We start from the raw sequence: 22,305 nt of genomic DNA, 5'->3' as shown, positions 1-22,305 counted from the left end.
AGCAGTAAGCGATTCCACGACACCAAATGAACCAGTTCTGAGGTCTTCCCCAAGATAAATTTAACAGCTCCAGCTTCTTCCGTGTTTATCAAAATACAAAAGAAAAAAGTAGATGGCAAATCGGACCCTTGCAGGCTGAGGGGGCGAGGGCTACTTCACACGTGGTGCCTGGGTGCTCTAGAGGGCGGCTCTGGAACCGCCCGACCCTCCCTGCGAGCGGGGCTCCTGCCGGGGAGACCCCAGGCAGCCCCCTAACGTCTGCGCGCTGCACACGGCAGGCGCCTCCCAGTGCGTCCCCTCCGTGAGCACAGGTGCAAGCACAACGGCTATGGAACGCAGGGTGACCCAAAGACGAGCGAGTCACGTGCCGCCTACCGTGACCATGCAGGGTGGATCCGTTGGTTTCGTCACCACCTCACGTTCCCAAAGGGAAACAGACGAGCCGATGGACCGTTTTCCGGCCGTTACCTCAACACTGGCACTACGCATAGCCTCCCTTCTGCCTGCTCATGAGTTCAACTTATCTTGTATTTTTAACTATTTTTTTAAAAATGCACCGAGCTCGGGTTAAAAACCAACACACAAATGGATCTCAACACAGATCTCAGCCAGGAGGTGCGTCCAACTCGTCTGAGGCGGCTGCTGCTGGGGCCAGACGCCCACGTGCCCACGTCCCTTCTCAGAACTGAACAGTGAGTTGATTTTTCTTCTTACAGTTAAAAACAAGCTGAGTGACATTGCATACGAGTACCAGACACTGCCTCATTGGAAACAAAAGCTATTTACGTTAAATAAAAACCTTGGCTGCAGGCTGCGTCTGCCACATTTACAGCAAGGCGCGGTACACATGGTGACCAAAACCATGGGGACAGCTTCTGGTACTCAGTACCACACAGTCGCTCATCTGCCTCATGAGAGTGAAGCGGAGGGCGGAGAGGAGGACGTGGGGTGGGGGTGGGAGCGTTCGCCTTCACTGCTGGTTGTGGAGCTGATGGGGCCGCCAGTCCAGTCCTTCATGGAGCCTGTCCCCGCTGGTGGCGCAGAGTGCAGCCCCAGCTTGTCCGTGATTTCAGATGTGTTCACGGCGGTGAGGAGGTCCTGTTGTTGGTGGCACACTCGGGGAGGTCCTGTTGTTGGTTGGCACACTCGGGGAGGTCCTGCTGTTGGCACACTCGGGGAGGTCCTGTTGGCTGGCACACTCGGGGAGGTCCTGTTGTTGGCTGGCACACTCGGGGAGGTCCTGCTGTTGGCTGGCACACTCGGGGAGGTCCTGCTGTTGGCATACTCGGGGAGGTCCTGCTGTTGGCTGGCACACTCGGGGAGGTCCTGCTGTTGGCACACTCGGGGAGGTCCTGCTGTTGGCATACTCGGGGAGGTCCTGCTGTTGGCATACTCGGGGAGGTCCTGCTGTTGGCATAGTCGGGGAGGTCCTGTTGGCTGGCACACTCGGGGAGGTCCTGCTGTTGGCATAGTCGGGGAGGTCCTGTTGGCTGGCACACTCGGGGAGCTCCTGTTGTTGGCACACTCGGGGAGGTCCTGTTGGCACACTCGGGGAGGTCCTGTTGTTGGTTGGCACACTTGGGGAGGTCCTGTTGTTGGCTGGCACACTCGGGGAGGTCCTGTTGCTGGCATACTCAGAGAGGTCCTGTTGTTGGTTGATACTCGGGGAGGTCCTGTTGTTTGTTGGCACACTCGGGGAGGTCCTGTTGTTGGCATATTCGGGGAGGTCCTGTTGTTGGCTGGCATACTCGGGGAGGTCCTGTTGTTGGCATATTCGGGGAGGTCCTGTTGTTGGCTGGCATACTCGGGGAGGTCCTGTTGTTGGCTGGCACACTCGGGGAGGTCCTGTTGTTGGCATACTTGAGGAGGAACGAGTCCCGGAGCTCGTCCTCGGCCAGCATCCTCCTGAGCTCCTCGCGGGCCGCATTCACACACTCCCGCTCACAGCTGTCCACCGTGGAGATCTAACTTAGTGTGTTCTGGAAGTAGTGGCGCCACAGTGGCCGGGTCTTGTCCTGGCCACCCCCGGCCCAGGCGGTGAAACTGATGTTCCTGTCGTCTGCGGTCTCTACATTGAAACCTGGGGTGGGAATGGTAATCACCATGTCACCTAGCTTCAGTTTGTACAGAATCATCAAGAGCATGCGCATTTCCTCTTTGTCAAAAAGGCCCTTGAAGAGGTTAAGATATTCCCCATTCCTGCGGACGGGTGGAAGCGACGCTGGCCAGAGAAACTTCAGCAGCTGTTGCTCCCAGCAAGTCACTGGTTTTGCACCCACAAGATGGTGGCTCTCGGCCTGTCGCTTTTTGATTAGTTGCTTTGAGTCTCCCGTTTTCTTGAAAAACTAACTTGTTTGGACATTTTCCTGTTTTTTTAAAGTTTCAGTTTAATTATGTGGCACTTGACAAGAGTGACTCCTTTTGTTGTTGTTATGAATATTCATGAGATACAAGGCTGATTGTCCCCATCTTGCCCTGGATGGGAAGGCCAGATCCATACTGGCAGCATGCCCATTACCACAAATTGCGATTGTAGCCCCTCTCCTCCACCCAGTTATCCCCAACCTCCCCCACCCCACTCCACTTTGTATTCCCAGGAATGTTCTCTCCCTCTGCAAGTCCAACGCACTGCTGTGGTCTTTCTTTCCTCCCTTCTTTCTCTCTTAGCTCCCACATATGAATGAGTACCTGAGGTATTTATCTCTCTGTGCTTTGCTTATTTCACTCAAGTTAAGTTTCTCCAAGCTCACCCATGTTGTTGTGAATGGGAGAATTTCATTCTTTTTTATGGCAGAGTAGTATTCCATGGTGCATATATACCACAATTTCCTTATCCAATCATCCATCGATGGACATTTAGGTTGGTTCCATATCTTGGCTATTGTAAACAGAGCTGCAATGAACGTGGGAGTTCAGGTATCCCTTTGACACAATGATTTCCATTCCTCTGGGTATATACCCAGAAGTGGGATTGCTGGATCGTATGAAAGATCTATCTGTAGTTGTTTGAGAAACCTCCGTAATGTTTTCCATAGTGGTTGTATTAATTTACAACCTACACCAACAGTGTAGGAGCGTTCCCTTCTCTCCACACCCTCGCAAGCATTTGTTATTCACCGTCTTTTTGATTTTAGCCAGTCTAACTGGGGTGAGGTGGTATCTCAATGTGGTTTTAATTTCCATTTCCCTGATGAACTAGTGATGTTGAACAGTTTTTCATGTACCTGTTGGCCATTCGTATATCTTCCTTTGAAAAATGTCTATTCAACTCCTTTGCACATTTTTTAATTAGGTTATTTGGTTTTTTACTGAGTAATTGCTTGAGTTCCTTGTATATTATGCATATTAATCCCTTGTTGGATGCATAGTTAGCAAAAGTTTTCTCCCACTCTTTAGGTTGTCGTTTTAACTTTCATTTCCTTTGCTGTGCAGAAGCTTTTTAGTTTGATATAGTCCCATTTGTTTATTTTTTCTTTTGTTGCTTGTGCTTTAGGACTCATGTTCATAAAGTCTGTGCCCAGACCTAGTTGCTGAAATGTTTCACCTATATTTTCCCTTAGTAATTTTACAGTTTCAGGTCTTATACTTAAGTCTTTAGTCCATTTTGAGTTGATTTTAGTATACGGTGAGAGGTGCATGTCTAGTTTCATTCTTCTGCATATGGATATCCAGTTTTCTGAGCACCACTTGTTGAAGAGGCGGTCTTTTTCCCAATGTAGATTTTTGTTGCCTTTGTCCAATATCAGATGGCTATAGAGTGACTCCGTTTTGGTTTGGTCTGTTGGGGCCTATTGCAGGAGCTCATCCCCCCCCCAACCCCAAGCTTAGGATATATGGTCTTCAAAGCTGTATAGTGTCTGGACTTCTGCCTTTTCTACCACTTTTAATACCACTTTCCCCTCCACTCAGCATTTGGCCTTCTTTCTGTTCCTCTAGCAAACTGGTTCCCTCTGGGCTTTGCACTTGCTGTTCCCTCCACCTGAAACGCTCTTCCCTACTCTGTCACATGGCCATTGCTTTGTATCATTTAGATCTTAGCTAAAATGTTACAACCTTAGAGAAACCTCCCCTGACTCTCCAAAATAAATGATCCCTTTCCCTAAATACAGTCTCTTTCTACCAAATTAGTTGGTTTACTTTTCTTAATCTCATTAATCTCCTTTTGAAATCATCATCATCATTTATTTACTTTTTTTACTGATTGTCTCCCTGGTGCCCCACTAAAATATAATCCATAAGCATAAGAATCTTGTTTGTCTTGTTTTCTGGAATGCTGTCTGACAGAGCAGGGACTCCATAAGCCCTTGGTGAACAAACGAACAAATGAATGAATGTGAATGAAATTTGGGAAACTCTTTTCTCTGGACCTGCATTTCTTCATCCATAAAATGTAGGGGGTGGGGAACTTGAGGCTCTCATGGTGCTTTCCCACTTTTTGTGATTCTAAGCACACTTTTGCTAATGTTTCAAATATCCTGGTATTTAAAAACGTGGTTAACAAATCCATATTTAGCTCTTTCTGAGTCTGAGGGATTCCAACTCTGTCTTCTTTGGGCCTACTTCAGCCTGAAAAATCCCAAGCTTGTTCTCTTGTGTCAACTGCCCTTTCTTTCTGCTGCTTCTCTCTAAATTAATTGCATGATTAAAACTGATGTCGGAGGTAGGGTACAGGGGGCCCCACAGTCGGCCTCAACACACCCAGTCCTCTTACCAGGTTCTTGACTCTGCCATAGCAAAGAATTCCAGGGCAGGGTCACAGGAAAAAGTGAGAACACGTTTAATATAATAGATAAGAAATACAGGTTCCACAGAGAGTACAGCATAGCTCCTGAGACTGAGCAGGGCCCACACCAAGTTTAACACAAAATTAAGTTCAATATAGACATCAAGTGTTAACACAAAAGCAAGAAAAAGAAAGTTCAGTATGAAGTGCAGGTTGGCTCAAGAGAATGAGCAGGTGCAGGCTGAAAGTAAGTTTGATACAAAGTAAAGTATACACACCTCAGCCAGCAAAGTACAGCTGACTCCCCGAAAGTGAGCAACAACCCCGCCTTTGCCTGGGACTTGGCTTTTATAGTTTCTCTACCTAATGAATATTCAATTAAGGGGTGGCTCCCATGTATGTAATATTTAGTCTTGCACATGCTCAGTTGGTCTCTTCCTGGAGCATGTTCATTGGTCAGACTCTATTGCATGCACCAGGCATATTCAAGAATATTCAGTCCTCCCTATTCAGCATGCCCAGTTACTAGATTTGCATAAGCCAGCCCCCTGTGATTTCATCTTCCCCCTGTTCCTGCTGAAAATAGGTCTAACTGCCAACAGTAACTTTCCTCCAGGGGAGAATCCAGAGGAGGGGGCCTGAGACCTCAGGGACTGGATGGAAACCCAGCGGTGTGTCCTGAAAGCTGAGCCCAGGGAAACTGAGCACCTCCTATATCAAAATGAAACAACTAGAAGAGGCCATATAATTCCAGATTCAAACTGACAATAACTTTAGGAAGATGAAGATAATATTTAGTATTACTTCTAGCACCTTCATGCTGCTGCTGAACATGATGGGAACTTGCATACTGAAAAGACACATTGTTCCCTGAGGAGAAAAGTGGGTCTAAAATTCACCATTAAACATACATTTTGTGATAGCCACTGTGCTGGGTGCTTCCACATAGCACCATAGGAACCCAGTGAGGCAGTTGCTACTATACCCATTTTACAATAAAAGGAATTAAAACCATGAAAAGTGAAAAAAACTTGCCAGAGGTTGTAAAGAGTGAAAAGAGCAAGGCTTCTACCTAGCTTCAGACCACCACTACCCAGTGTGAAAATATTCGTTGAGTAAGTACAGTTATTTCCAGATTATATTCCAGAGGCTGAATTGTTCAATACTTGCCTAGAATTAGCCTCCTTTGTTAAGTCTCTGCAATTTTTTTCATGCTGATTGTCTCATCACTGGATTGCCAGCTCCTTAAATCAAGTGCAAGAATTCCTGGACACACATCAAGCAGTGAATAAATACTTGTTGAATAACCGAACAAATGAATACAAGGGAATTAAAAACTAGAGCTTTTAGTTTTTGCCTCCCTTTTATTCCTCTTTATACAGATGCTTGTACATTTTCCACTGAAACTTGCAAGGCAAGTGTTAGTGCAAGTTGAATGTTGGGATTCTACAAGTGCAGGGAATCTGCAAGGCAGGTTAGAGCCAGTAAAGTTCCACAGATAAAGTGTATGATCTCAACATCTTGGATTTGTTTATTATATTATTCATGGCTTCTTTCCAAAGGCAACTACATCCTAAATTCTGACCACATCCTCTGTACCACTAGTTATGTAGAGTTAGGTAACAAGACAGAACTGTACACATGAATATCTAGTGCATCCCTCCTTCACTTTCATTAATAAGAATACAGGGAGTGTTTTTTCTCATATTCAGGCAATTTAATGCTTATTCTTAGAAGACAAAAATAGGAGCCTAGGCAATTTCACAAGGTGTAAGGAAACTGATGCTCCCATAGATTCATTCTGGGTCCAGGCAGAAAGGTCACAAGTCTAAATGGCTTTCACTTCTCACACTGTAATTAAAATCCACAATTATTGTATTCAACTTAATTCATCCTCTGTGTCATGCAATCTTAAAGGTGTTGGAAAACCAACTTAAATTCAACTTTCTGGAATTAGCTTTAGCTTTAAGGAATTCAGTGTTACAATGTGAGACTCTCCCCTTCCCCCTCCTCCTGCCCCACCTCCCCGCGCTGGTCAAATATGCAAGCCAGGAAGAAAGATAGATCTCAGATAGCTATTTAGTCTTTACTTTAGAGCACAGAATGTTGAGAACATGCCCTGAGGTTTCCTAAATGTCACCACCATGAATGTACTGCTCCTGGGTTCCATAAGGGATAGTGGAGGTTCCCAGACTCCATGATTTGCAAACCTGTCCATTGCAGGATTCACCCACTGGGTCAAAAAAAGCTTGATGTTGGCATCAGTTAAAGCTCATTGGTTTGAATTACAGTCTGTAATTCATTTTCAAAAAGAGTTAATCCTCGGGCCGGCCCGTGGCTCACTCGGTAGAGTGCGGTGCTGATAACACCAAGGCCCCGGGTTCGGATCCCATATATGGATGGCCGGTTTGCTCACTGGCTGAGTGTGGTGCTGACAACACCAAGTCAAGGGTTAAGATCCCCTTACCGGTCATCTTTTAAAAAAAAAAAAGAGTTAATCCTTGAAGTATAACCCTTATCCAAGTGGTTGCTGCTTTTCTAAATCCTCTCAAGAAAAGATGCCTTACAAAGACCAGTGCTGTGTTTAAATGGCTTTTTTCCATCTACTGACAAACTAACTGACCTGGCAAACCACTCCACCTCAGAAATTACTGCAGAATCCCATTCCAAGGGCTTTACTTTGAACATTTCCCCCTTGGATCCTTGTACTAAATGTTCTCATTAGAATTATTACTCTGCTGATAAGTTATTCCAAACACACGTATTGTTTTCATATGGTATTATCTCATCCAGAAGACCTTGTTAAGTTTTGTCTTTATGCATGGGTCTGCTCCAAATTATGTAACTTGTTTAGGGAAGCTTGATTTTGTGTAAGATATTTTTCTGGTAATGTCATTTTTGTATGTTCTTATTATTTGCGATCATTTTAACTTTCAGATTCTAGTATCTAAATTCTTCTTTCTCAGTCTCAATAACAAATGAAATTTGTGACCATTCATTATAATGTATTTAATACTTGATCATGAAATCTCAATGGGTTTTTGGAGACAAGATCTAAATGAAGCCTTGTTACACAGTACAAATGATAATGTAACAATGAAGGATGTTACACACTTTAAATTAATATGTCAGTACATCAAGAATAGGTACGGGATAATTGTACTCAATCTGTTAACAATCAGCCCATTTTTCAAAAATGGAAAGAAATATCAATTCAAGGGAGCAGTAATGCCAGGTGCATTTTACAGAAGAAAAATGGAAATGAAAAGAACTGTTTACTTGGTACATGTATATGGGTGTGGCCTATTCTTTATTAACAATGACCTTAGATTTTAAAAATCATCATCTAGTTAGCTTTGAATTACTTGAATTACTTTGGCTTTCCTTTTTGGAAAAATGTTTGTTCGCTTTAAGGTAGGATAAAGAATGTCTAACATAGAAAAAGAAATCTTGAAATTTGATTCCCCCCACTTTTTGTTTTGTTTTGTTTTAAATGTTTTGAACATCCACAAATAGGACTCAAGCCACAGAAGTAATGGATTAAACATGATTTAGATCCATCTGAGAGGCATGGACCAGTTTTCTAGCATACGAGCAGCCCATGATGTGTTGGGAGCCTGTCCCACTCATAGCAAAGTGGTCATTGTAGTTGCTGTGCTTTGGGTCATGGGATACAAAACTTTTTGCACTCCTGGCTGTAATCAGCTGAACCAGGCATTCGTGGTTGACCCAAAAGCTAAACATGAGCAAGAATGCTGCCCAGCCGATGTGCTCCATTTTGGAGAGTAACACCTTAATCTCGTCTTTCCTCCTGGCATGTCTTGAAATCATGACAAGTAAGACATACTGAAATGACATAGAGGCTGAGAGACACACAGAGAGAAGGCATTGAGCCTGAGTATGTACCATGAGTAGAAGCCATGAAGCAACAGGCTCATGAACAGGCAGAAGCCGTGGGACGGACAAGAAAGTTGTAAGAAGAAAGTCAGCCATGGCAACGGAAGTGAGCAGGGAGAAACAGAGCAGAGAAGCTGAGCCACAAGACTGGCCTATTACCAGCCCAGGTGATTGGCACCAGAATGCTGCTGTATTCTGATCAACTTTCCAGTTCCTGAGGACTGGTTGTGCAGGGCTGAGGCTATTTCATGTTTCCTTACTTCTCCATTGTATCCTTGAAAAAAGTGTCACCCACCACTTGAGCAAACTAGTGTATGTTCCTTGTCACCTAAAATAGCATAACTAAAATATCCAGGCATTAAAACATCAACACACAAAAACCAATAGTCTTACTATTCACCAATAGTGAAATATCTGAAGAAGAAATCAAGAAAGTGATTGAATTCATAACAACTATTTAATAAATGAAGTATCTAGGAGTAAATTTAACCAAGGAGGTGAGAGACCTCTACAATCAAAACTATAAAACACTGGTGAAAAAAACTGAAGAGGAGAAAAATAAATGGAAAGTATCCCATGTTCATAGGATGGAAGAATTAACATCATCAAAATGTCCATATTACCCAAAGCAATCTACACATTCAGCACAATCCCTACCAAAATACCAATGACATTCTTCACATAAATAGAAAAAATGATCTTAAAATTTATAGAGAAAAGAAAATTTGTATGGAACAACAAAAGACCCTGTATAGCTAAAGCAATCTTGAGCAAAAAGAACAAAGTTGGAAGCATTGTGCTTCTACTTCAAAATATACTATAAAACTATAGTAACCAAAACAGAATGGTACTGGCATAAAAACAGAAAATTAGACCAATGGAACAGAATAGAGAGCCCAGAAACAAACCCACACACTTACAGCCAATTGACTTTTGACAAAAGTGCCAAGAACATACAGTGGGGAAAGGACCGTCTCTTCAATAAACGGTGCTGGGAAAACTGGATATCTATACACAGAAGATTGATACCCCTATCTTTCATCATACATGAAAATCAACTTAAAATGGTTAAAGACCTAAATTTAAGACCCCAAACTATGAAACTACTAGAACAAAACATAGGGGAAATGCTACACAAAATGGGAGTGGGCAGTGCTTTTTCGAGCAAGACTACAAAGGCACAGGCAACGAAAGCAAAAATACACAAATGGGAGTTCATCAGACTAAAAAGCTTCTGCACAAAAGGAACACTATCAACAAAGTAAAGTGACAACCTACAGAATGGGAGAAAGTGTTCACAAACTACACATCAGACAAGGGGCTAATAGCCACAATATATTAGGGACTCAAACAAATCAACAGCAGAAAACCAAATAACCCAATTAAAAAATGGGCAAAGGACCTGAACAGACATTTTGCAAAAGAAGATATATGAATGGCCAACAGGCACATGAAAAATGCTCAAAATCACTCAGCATCAGGGAAATGCAAATTAAAACCACAATAAGATATCATCTCTCACCCCAGTTAGAATGGCTATTATTGACAAGACAGTAAATAACAAGTGCTGGCAAGGATGTGGAGAAAAGGGAACCCTCCTACATTGTTGGTGGGAATGTAAATTGGTACAGCCACTGGGGAAAACAGTATGGAGGTTCCTCAGAGAACTAAAAATAGATCTACCTTACAACCCACCTATCATGCTGTGTATATATGCCCAAAGGAAATGAAATCAATGCATTAAAAAGACACCTACAACTCCCATGTTTATTGCAACTCTGTTCACAATAGCCAAGAGATGGAATCAACCCAAAGGCCCATCAACAGATGAATGGATAAAAAAACTGGTATATATACACAAGGGAATACTATTAAGCTATAAAAAGAAATGATATCCTATTATTTACAGCAACATGGATGGAACTGGAAACCATCATGTTGAGTAAGTCAGGCACAGAACGACAAATACTGCACAATCTCACTCATGTGGAATCTAAAAAAAAATCACAAAAAATACGTAAGTGGTTCTCATAGAAGTAGAGAGTAGAATAACGATTACCAGAGGCCAGGAGGAGAGGGGGTGGGAGGGAGGGGAAGTGGTGGACTAATGGATACAAAACTATGCTATCTACCCTAAGTGAATCGTTGTGCAGTATATGCATGTATTGAAACAACACACTGTATCCCACAAAAATGTACAAATAAATGTTAAAATTAAAAAATAAAACATCCAGCCACAAGCAACATGTAGGAATGTATTCACAAGCGTTGGGACAGGAAATTTCAAATATCAATTAAAACTGACTTTGTCTTACCATTATAAAATTTTTAAGTTAATTTTTTTGTAATTATGAATAAAAATATACTCAATGCAGAAGACTTGGAAATTACAAAAAAAGCTTGGAAAAGAAAAGTCACAATCGCCACAACCAGAGATATTGCTGTGTTGTGTGTATGTCTCTCCAAGTGTTTTAAAGCAGAAGTAACAGGACTGGGATTCTGCCTGTCTCAGTTTTATCTGGGATATGAAAGCAAGAGATCCCAGATATCCAAGTGAGTTTGTAAAGAAGACCAGCCAGGAGAACTTGCTCGGTGGGATTTACAAAAACAAACTAAAGCCCAAGCTCTCTTGTTAGGGTTACAAGTCTCCTTACCCACAGGGTCAGGAGAGCAGAGACAAAGGGAGGATCTGTGAGGAGGCTTTCTTTAGAGAGGGGGGCTTCTACAGCACTATAGAAGACATAATTCTGTCCCTACTAGTGTGGGGAAAGGCGGCCTGGTATCTGACTCCTGCCTGAGAAGTCTGAGTTTGAGAAACTGGGGCAGGCCCGCTGCTTTGGCTGCAGTGTAAAGTGCATAGCTCAGCTGGCAATCTGCTCATTTCCAGGGTTTCTTGGGCAAAAATGGTGTGAGTGCTTCCCATGAACAAGACATGGGCCACAGGAGAGGCTGAGGAGGCATGGGGTTCTCTTGGTTTGTGTTCACTAGAGCTGGCTCAAGGGGTGAAGAGACCTTAGTAGAAAGAGGCTGTGGGTGAATCATTGGAATTCTAGGAGAGAGTAGGGGAGAGTACATAATCTGCATCAAAAGAGCTGCAGAACAGTGCCTGGCCATGGGGCATCTCTGAAAACGCCACACGAGCACACACAAGAAAAGAGGCAGATTTAAACATCTGCCCAATCCAGAGAATGTGAAGCTACCCTGCAACCATTCCAGCCAAACCAGAGCCTTTCAGCATATGCCTCCCATTCAGACTCGTGCCTCTCCTCCAACCCACTCTCCACCTCCACCCTGGAATGGTTAAAAACCAGCATCAAAGGGATGAAGAGGTAGAAGCTTAGAGGGAAAGGAAGAAGGACCAAATTCCTCCTCACTGTCTCACTGCAGCAAGTGGTGGCTGTGCAAGGGAGGTGACTGCTCCTCTGAATGAAGCTGGAATTAATCTGGGACAGGACATTCTAATTATTGTATTGAATTGAGACTATGTTTTGTGTCTTCAAGTGATCAAAGGAACTTTATTACATAAGAGTGAGCAGAAAAGTCACAGGACTGCCCTTGTTTTTATCCAGCTGCATTTGAAGGGATAGTAGGAGACAAAACTAAAGACGGTTTCTGATTATATTCCCTGATTCCTCTTTGCTCGATGTGCCAAGTTATACATGTGTGCAGTTTTAAAAAATGCTGTTACACTATATGTACTGTTGGGCAGCCTAGGTTTCCCACTTAGCACTACAGTAGGATTGCTCTGCTATGTCAATACTGGACCACTGTATCTCTGTACTGTAACGTGTACCTACTCCCCTATTGTTGGATATATGAGTTATTTCTAATTTTTTAAGGTCATAATGTTGAAATGAACATAGTTCAAAACTAGCATTGTACACATCTCTGATCAATTCCTTAGGATAAAATTCCTTGAAGTGGGATTTTCAAGTCAAAGGATGAGCACGCTTTAATGACTTAAGAAAATATATGACCAAATTGCTCTCCTGGAGAAAGGTCATACTAAATTTTTCTCCTATGAGTGCCCATTTTCCCAAACCTTTGCCAACAGTAGTTATTATTATTATTTTCTAAATCTTTGCTATTCTGATAGGCAAAACTTTTTTTTTGTATTTATTTGATTACTTATAGAGGTTGAACATTATTTCATATGTTTATTGGATTAGTATACTTTTTCTTGACTTCTCTGCTCAACACCTATGCTTATTATTTAAACCAGGAGTCACTGGAAATATTGATTCCATGAAGTTCAAGGTAAAGAGCCAAAAGAAGGTAGAATTGGCAACTTTTGGCATTTGCTTTAGAGTGTAGCTCACAGGCCGGTTTATACGGCACTAATCGGGGCTCAGAGTGGCCCCTACAGCATGCACCTTTTTCTTGGTTGCCTCATATTGCTCTTGCCTCTGTTCAGGTTGCAATGGTAAGTACAAGAAGTAAAATGTGGCCTAGTTATACAGACATTACTGTCATTTACGCTATCACTATTTTCATGTTTGATGGCCCCAGACTGCAGTGGTAGCATAAAATTACTGTGTGAGCTTCTCTGAGGGTGCTGGGCCTGGCTGGTGAGGACGATCAGTCAGATGATGGGTTCTAATTTGTTCCTTGGGCTGATCAAATAACATCTGTGTGCCTCATTTTCCTCATCCGTAAAACTCACTTCTTTATGACCGGCCCCCTGCTTACCCATCCGGACCTGTTTACCATTACTCCTTTGATTAAATCTAAGGTGCCAACCATTCTGAACTCTTCGCCATGCTCTCTGGACATTTTCCAAGTTTCTCTTTTGCTTACAGTGAATGCTCTTTCTTCACATAATTTGTCCCGTGATCTAATTCAGTGCTGGCACTCAGCTAAAGGTTGAAAAATGTCTTTTTGAATGAAAAAAAAAAATGAATCCAATTCAACCATAGTGAGCATTTAAATTTGTAAGGATGATATGAAGACACTAGGAAATTTAAGATCTATTGGTGGAAAAAGATATGTTCAAAGTATCTGTGATATATCATGTAATAGAAAACTAAGACTCTTGCTTTGGGATGATGAAGAAGAATAAGATTAATTCTAGCAAAGGGCTAGGAAAGCATTCATGAGGATGGGCCTTAAAAGATAGAATTAGACTTTCTGGAGTACAAGCTCCATTAGAGCCAGGTCTGAATCCACCATTGTTCATCTCTAGTGATGCTCATTCCCCAATGAATAAGTGAATGACATGGAAAGTAGATAAGGTATGCAAGTGGGGGGTGGGGTGAGGGTGAGTGAAGGCCATCGCTGGCAGGGAAAGTCCTCTGAGTGCAGGAAGTGAGGTAGGAGAGTAAATGACTTGGCTTTGGTTTGTTTGTTTTAAGTGGTCATACGAAGTTTTTATTTGCTAGCCTTGCATCAAGGGAAACTGTCCAAAGTTACTCATGGAGGTCAACCATTGTCTATTAATATTTTCATTATTGTCTGAGTCACTGGACTATAACTAAGAATCCTAGAAACTCTGAAATTCTCTCAATTTCTTGGTAGATACACAGGAAAACATTCAACACTAAGATCATGCAAGTTTCTGGATGCTTCCTATGCTCTTGTGTAAAGAACAGGGCTGCGAGGTGGGAGGGGAGAAACTAACATTTCCTCCTGTGGGCTCATGCCAGTCACTCACTCACACACTATGTGATTGCTCTGTGATGCGACTGATTCAGCTGATAGCCAGAGATATGGAGAAAGGTGCCACAAAGCCCTTTAATTCATATTTAAATTCTATTTTATCAGAAATGATTTTGTGCTTTTCTTCTATTTAACATTTCCAGAATTTAAAAACAAAAACAAACAAACAAAAAAAAAACAGTTTAGCTAAATCTCATTCTCTGTGTGCAAGTCTGTTAAAAATTAATGAACATTTAGCCTTACTGAAGAGGAACATATTGCTGGGGAGGGGGAGGGAAGGAAGTCAGGTGGGAAGGAATGTTCTAGAGCAAGTCAGCAGTTACACACAATAAATAATAAACGAACATCAGCTTTTTTCTTTAGGGCTTTAGCCTCCAATATTGACTTGAATGGTCTTTGTGAATTGAAGATTGAAATATTCCAACTACACTGGCATTAAAATTCAATAGTGTGTTATGTAGAATTGACTCGAAAGCATTAAGAGGCCGAAACTGGAAATCATTTTCCCCCTATCCATCTTCCACGTATCCACATCCAAAAACCCTTCAAGGCCAGCCTTTTTATGAAGGCTTTCCTACTAATTTCAGCTCCCACCCATCTTTCTCTCATTCCAAAACCCTACTTCACTACTGTCTGTGCCACTCATTAGGAACTTAGTCATGTGCAGCCTTATAATGTTATTTAAATTTTCACTTCCTGTCCTCCCAAATGGATTACAAATTTCTCAGGTCCTACACTTTGCATTTACCATAGCAGATTGCATGGCCCACACAAATAGTAGGTCTTCACAATATTTGTCAAGTATCAAAACACCACTAATCTTAATCCCACAGACGTGCAAAGATGTTGAGATTTAAGTAAGCTCACATCACAATAAACTTGGAAAGGGGTATCTCTTTCCTTTATCATCATGCCTGCTGAAGGTATCATTCTCAGCCTTGCTGCTTTGAGCCCAGGGGTGTGTGTTCAATATATTTAGGCAAATTCTGGAATACCAGGGTCAAGTGAGCTCCAGGGGCTTCATCCTGGAGCACAGCAGCTTACCTGGTGGGTGTTAGGAACCACACGGCAGAATGATGGCTTTGCCTCTCTCCTCAGTGACTCTGAACAAGCTTCAAAACCAAGATCCACAGTGCCCTACGCTGGTGGTCACTGAAGAAGTGATCTCCCACTTGCTGAAGTTGAAATATATTTCTGCTGACCCTGAACCGAAAGTGAGGGTGCTGTTGAAGAGTCAGCTTGTTGCTGCTGCTTCAGGGAGGAGAAACAGCGACTTGAAGTGTCTTTTTTTTTTTTTTTGGAGGGGAGTGTCTCAATGGTCAATTGCCTTAATTATTTTTGCTTAGAGTAGGAGAGAAATAAAGCTCCTGACCAAAGTCCAAAGCTGAAAGGGAGGAAATGAAAGCACCTGCAGTTTCCTCTGGTCTGCTGGGCACCTGCTGACTGCCAGGCTGCTGACCGGCAGCTGCTGACCATGGCTTGCCTGACTGGTGGTTCCTGTGGGCCAATCAGTCTCCTTCTCTAATGTCAGGTGGCTGCTGTCAGCTTCTCCCTCAGACGTCCTTCACCAGGCCATCTGGAGCTGGAGGACAAGTTCCAAGCTCCCTTGCCAGAATTCTGCTTTAAAATCTGCCCACCTTTCTCCTCACCCCCAATCCTGGTCACAGGCCTAAAACCTGACCTCAATTGTCAAGAGATAATGTACATCAAGAGATACTGTATCTAAATATTTTGAAGTTGATAGAGGAACTGATGTCCTTTAGTATTCAGAGAAATTACCTTAGTCTGGACTTACAAAGTGTAAGGTCCACTTGGATCCACTAGTATCAGTGTAAACAGTAGGTCAAATGCCAAAAACTCATCAAAGCCAGAAACCTGAGTTCATATGAACTCTCCTTTATCCTTCCTCCTATAGCTAATCAGCCACCAGGTCCTGCTAATTTGTTTTTCCAAATATTTCTTAAATCTCTTACTTTTTCTTCACCCTTAGTCAAGGCTCTTAAACACAACTCTCCTCTAATCCAGGCTTCACCCTTCACCCAGAGCCACCCACATAAGAAGCAAATTTGACTTTGTCACTCTGTTGCTGAAAACGTTTCGATGGCTCCTCCTCGCCTCATTTCATCAAAGCCCAGGGTCCTCAGCATGGCATGCAGGCCTTCCATGATCCACTCCTGTCACCTGCTCACTCTCTTGCCCCTTGTTTCTTCTCAGTTGGCATTCTAGTGCTGCCCACCACTGATGGTGCCTGCATCTCACCATAGTCTTTCACATCTTTGTGCCTTACCTGATGCTGTTCGCTCTATTTGGTTCATTCACCCCATGCCTCCTCCAGCACTCAGTTCAGGCACCATCTCCTCCAGCAAGTCTTCCTTGACACCTTGCATGGGTTATATGACCCCTGTGTCTCTATACATTTGCCACATTATAGTGAATACACTGTTTTTAAATCCATCTCCTTCACTACGTTGAAAGACCGTAGAGAGCATTTTTGTATCTCTAGTACTAGGTTTTTAGTAGGATTTCAGATATATCTGCGGAACAAACGTGTTTGCTGCTGAACAGAAGTGTTGAATCATGATGTGGAGAAAAAGTGATCTATCCTATGGGCTGTCACTCTAGAGAGGAACTCAGAACTCCCCTGATGCTGTGAGGCATGGAGAGCAGGGTTCTGAGGCAGTGACAAGTTCCAAAGACCACTGCCTCAATGCTGCAAACAGAGGATCTGGTCATACCTGGCAGCTCCAAGAGAAAGAGGTGACATTGCAGTGCTATTCCCAACACTTAATTTTGACGGTTGGCTGACCTACAATAAAGAACTTCTGCTGACATCCTGCCTCCCAGGAAGGACGGCCGATCCAAGCCAAAGGAGTAGCTGGGAACTGGCTTACCTCCCGAAATGACCCAGGCCCCTGGAGGTGTAGAATCTTTATCCTTAGGGGACTGCCACTCGTGAGGACCTGCAGCACCTCAGAGATGAGGCTCAGGTAAGCTGAGAACAGAAAAGTATGTTTAACACTTTAATTTAAAGTTATTGTTGTTCTGAAGCACTGTTTGGAAATTGTGGCATTTACCATTTTTGTGAGTTGGCTTTTAGATATATGCAAATCGTTTGAACAAAAAATTTACATCTATGTATTATTTTGTTTTGGTGAACTCTCCTTAAGGTTCTGGGAGGCCCAGAACAAGGAGTTATAAGTTGGCACATGGAGGAAGTGGAAAGAAAGCTTGAAGAAGCTGGAGCCTGAGCTCAGTAGAACTGGGTGTACAAGAGCTGGGTACAGCCAGGTGAGGGTGGGGTCTGGTGTGGCTTTGAAGGTGGAGACAGCTACCCTGGAGGGCATATGTTACTCATAAACCTTTTAAAGACTTTTGCCTGAACGGCAGTGGCAAAACAATTAAAAAGCCTTGGATAGACATGACCTAATTTATTGGCCTTTGCAATTGCCGTCCGTGGAGCCCAAGCTATACCGTAACCTACAACTAAGAACGAGTTTCGGTGGGTGAGGAGGGGTTTGCCGAGAAGAGGGGAGATACTGGTGTCCTTAAGGAGGAAGAGGCACCAGGAAGCAAAGCAGCGATAAAGGAGGTGGCCACACCCTCCCTGACAGACTCCCCACAGAGAAGACCATTGTCAGAATTCCCCCTACCCGTGCTTTTTCTACCTGAGGAGTGAAGCACCTAATTGCCACCACTGAGGGGACAACTTTCAGCAAACAGAGCTCTCACTTGGCCCCTGGTGATCCTGAAGAGGAACTTCAAAGTGTGAGTACATGTGCAGTAATTCAGCCAGCAGCTTAGACCTACCCTCAAATATGCACAACCCCAAAAGTCATTTTCATATGCCCTTTATGACATCTCGAAGAAAAGAAGAGAACCACACATAAAATACATGACAGCAGTATTAAAAATGGCCATTGAACATAACCACTCATACAACCAATGTGAAGAACTTATGACTACACTGGGGTTCGAGAAAGCCAGTTCACAAGGACGGCCAGGAGGTATTCAGCTTGTGGACATTACAGCATTTGTGTTTATGGTAACCTGCACTTAGTGGGCAGTAAAACAAAACAAAAACAACAAAAAGCAAAAAGTGATTCTTCCAGCTGCCAGACTAAACAGCTCCAGGGGCAGAAGGTCCCTTTAATCCTGCCAAGCAATTTTAAAGTTGAAAGTACTAGAAATAAGGTTTATTACATTTGTGTCAGGCATATTTCTCTCCATTGTCTTTTGCGAAGATCCCAGGCTTTCCCCTCCCAAACCGCAGAGTTTCCTGAGAAATCAACAGTCACACTTATGCAAAAAAGTGGGGTGTAGGAAAGATGTGACAGGTGAGGTCAGTGACCCAAGAGCCCAGGCAGCCAGGACGGAATTGCTTAGTGCACATTACAGTCATCTGGGTAGTTTTAAAAAAACATTACGCCAACCTGGTCACCAACCCATTAAGCCAGAATGTCTTGGGGTGAGACCTGGCACTGGTAGTTTTGAGTTCCCCCAGGTGGCAGTAATTTCAGCCCAGGGTTGAGAATCTCTGCACTAGCAGAGTCTGTGGCCTAAGACCTGTCATCAAAGATGCCAGGCAGACACACGAGATGTGTCATTAGTCTTGGTGCCTAGGTGAGCACTCAGAGAGGAGAAGCAGAGGAGCACAGAGAAGGCAAGTGCACTATCCCTTCTGGACAGGTGAGTCTCAGTGCCTGCCATACCAACATGACGGCACTTTAGCTAAACTGGATGGTCTATAGCCCCTGCTCAGAAAGTCCAGCACTAAGCTTTCCCCCGGAAGTGCTACAGATTGGATGCCCTAGGGCAGCCCAGCCACAGGCTGGCTAGAGATGCGTCAGGTGACCTGGCATGATGGCCATGACCATCAGAATCTGGACCAGGGAGAGTCAACCAGTTGAAGAATGCAGCAACAGGATGCGAGGGAATCAGAGGCATCCTGGGTAGGCTGTGAGAGGTGAGCAGAGTGGGTAGCTGGTCCCTAAAGGCGTCTTGGTTCCCCAAATCCTTCAAATTCCAGTTTCAGTCCATGTGTAATCTTTCCCTCTCTGCCTAAGGTGCCCCGAGTGAGACTTTCTTCCTCTCCACCCAAATATCCTGACTCACACGTGCAAGATAGAGCCGAATCACTGTCCCTTTCTGGGAAGAACACCCCAAAAGGAGTAAGGCGTAGAGAAGCAACAGCAGAATAGAGCAACTTCCAAAAGACGCAGAAGCAAGAGAGAGAAACTGTAAACGAGCAAAGAATGGGCATGAACAACAACAGTACAGGGTAAAGAGAAGAGAAATAAGTGAGAATTTTTAGGCAGGGAAACAATATATGAGTGGGCAATGAGAAAACGCAGAATCTAAAAGATGACAAAGAGACAACAAGGATAGAAGAGAACAGAGGAGGACAAGAGACTGTCCATCCCTGCTTTGTATTGTGCTGCTGAAAGATGACCCCTATAGGCTGCATTTCCCAGGCTCTCACAACCTGCCCAGCTGCTTCCAACCAGGTCTGGCCAGGAACTGGCAGGATATTAGAAGGTGAGAAGAAGGGAAAAGTCAGCGTATTTCTCCTCCTCTCTCTGTCTCATGCAGAACTTCTGGAAATGTCTGTCTCTTCCACATCTCCAAATCCCAAGTCACACCTGCCGTCATGGTTCACATTTCTCTTAGGAGATCCTATCCTGTGGGCTAGTGGTGTACTACGGCTGGCTTGTACTGGCTCACAAAAGCAGATCGTTAAATATTCAGGAATTTTGCAGGCTGGTGTTAAATTGGCTTGAAATTGGCCAATGCTACAAATCAGGGCTTTTTTCTTCTTTTTTTTCCCCAGGAGAGCCAGTTACCAGCACACCACTGCCTCCAGCCTAGGGGTAGTGGAAGCTTCTGCTGCTGCCAGTCTCTGGTTTGCCTCACTGTCCTCTGACTGGTTTCTCTGCTTCTTTTTGTCACTGTGTAACCAATTCTCTGTACTACATTCTGTTTTGAATACCAAGTAGTTTCTGTTTTCCTGGTTGGACCCTCACTGATATGGAGACAACGGTCTGGTAAAGAGCTTTATCAGCTCCCCTGAGAGTGGGAAACATAATATTCACAACACGTGGGGTCCTGATTTTATTTGCTTGTTTGTCTAGTAATCCTGTTAATCACTTATCTTTGTGATTAAGTAATTTTTAAAGCAAATTAATTTTGTTATAAGTTAAAAACTGACACTACCCTACCAGAGTACCGGTTTGACCAGCAAAAGAACCAAATCTAAATGACAGTCAGGTCACTTGATGGAGACCTAAAGATGAATAGTCTACCCTCAGTTGGGTGTGCCACCTTGCATACAAAATGGGAAGAGGGAGGAAACTGAAACATGATCCATTAGCTATGTACACTAATATAGGTATAACAAACACATTTCTCTATACAAAAGCCTCTTCCCTACAATTTCCTTCTTAGATTTCATGAAAGCTGATGCTGCAGCATTTTGCCTCATCAAACTCTTTGTTGTTGTTGTCATTGTTTGATTGTTCCCCTGTCTTTTCTCTAAAAGAAATTATCACAGGCCTTAGAAGGAGATGGGAATAAATGGTACCAGAACAATTTGATAGTAATTTGTAAAAAATCAATTTGTATAATTATCCTACCATCTAGACAAAATATATATCAAATGAATTAAAGTTAAATTTAAAAAAGATTTTTAAAAATTAGACATGAACATTGATCTAATCTCGATGTGTAGAGCTTTCTAAACTTAAAAACAAAAGGAAAATTTTGTAAAACTTGGTATATTTTGCTACATAAAAATGAAAAAACAACTTTCATTTTCAGATAAATAGAAGTTAGGAGCAAACTGAAACCTGAGAAATAAATTTATAATAAATAGGACAAAAGTCAATTTCCTTAATATGCAGTGAAATATATAAATCAATAAGAAAAAAAACCACACCAAGACTATGTCAGACAGTGTTGGTTGCCTTCTAGAATTTATTCCCCTCAACTCCTCTCCTTTCTGGTTTTGTTATGAGCAGCAAAGTGTTCAGTCCCAGGGGATGGACCATGATTGATCTCATATTTCAATCCCATTCCTTGCATTCTCAATTCTCTTGCAGCTAAGGGTGGCTAGAATGACCTGGTTCTGGTGAATGAGAAATAAAGGGGAAGTCTGCTGATATGGCATCAAGGAAAGCTTTTACTTCTATGATGAAAGGGACACTTCCACTCCCAGGTATACCCCAAAGATGCAGTTGTCTCAACTCTTTCCCCCTTCTCCCTGTCTTGAACATGGGTGTGATGTCTGGAGCAGCTGCAGCCATCTTGCATGGCAAAGACACCATCCAAATGTCCTTAAACCACTAGACCAGCTAGCAGCTGCCTACTTCCAGATGTTTTGTTATGTCACAGAAATTTACACCCAATTTGTTAAAACCACAGTTAGATTTTCTGTTATTTGTGACAAGCAGCATTCTGGAAACAGACCCTGATATACAAATGGGCCAAGATATTAGTAGATAATTCTTAAATCAAGAAATGTGAATAGTAATCATGTGAAAAAAAAGTTTATGTTCACTATAACCACAGCATTAGAAATTAAAACAAGTACAAGAATTTCTTTTCCTACAAAATTGGCAAAGATTAAGAAAAATAATACAACACTATCCAGTGCTGGGAAGGATGTGGTAAAACAGGGGGTCTTCCCACACTGACAGTCAAGGTGCAATTTGGTAGAACATTTTTAGAAAGCAATTTGGTAACACGTGACAACTTAGAATGTATTTATATTATTTAAACTAATAATTCTACTTTTTGAAATTTACCTTTGGGACAATTTAAATTGAATTAAGGATGTAAGCACAAAGATTTGCTACAGTGTTATTTCACACAGCAATAAGAAAAAAATAGAATTTAAAAAATCAAAGTGGCTAAAATATTGAAATTGTTAACTAAATTATAAAATATATACAGTAGAACAATATGCAGCCACAACAATAGTGTTGACTCTGAGTCTTTAATTTGAAGGGGTTATTTTTATGCTATGATATTATATA

The 22,305-nt window shown here is 42.7% G+C and overlaps 2 pseudogenes; both read right to left on the bottom strand.

Annotated features, from left to right (window-relative positions):
• Positions 1-22,305, bottom strand: part of LOC134377216 (exophilin-5-like) — a 78,256-nt pseudogene that overhangs the window by 40,252 nt on the left and 15,699 nt on the right.
• LOC134374929 (ADP-ribosylation factor 1-like) lies at positions 971-19,924 on the bottom strand (annotated as a pseudogene).

This window comes from Cynocephalus volans, chromosome 4 (assembly GCF_027409185.1).
Source record: "Cynocephalus volans isolate mCynVol1 chromosome 4, mCynVol1.pri, whole genome shotgun sequence".
Lineage (NCBI taxonomy): Eukaryota > Metazoa > Chordata > Mammalia > Dermoptera > Cynocephalidae > Cynocephalus > Cynocephalus volans.
This window is presented reverse-complemented; position numbering and strand designations above follow the sequence as displayed.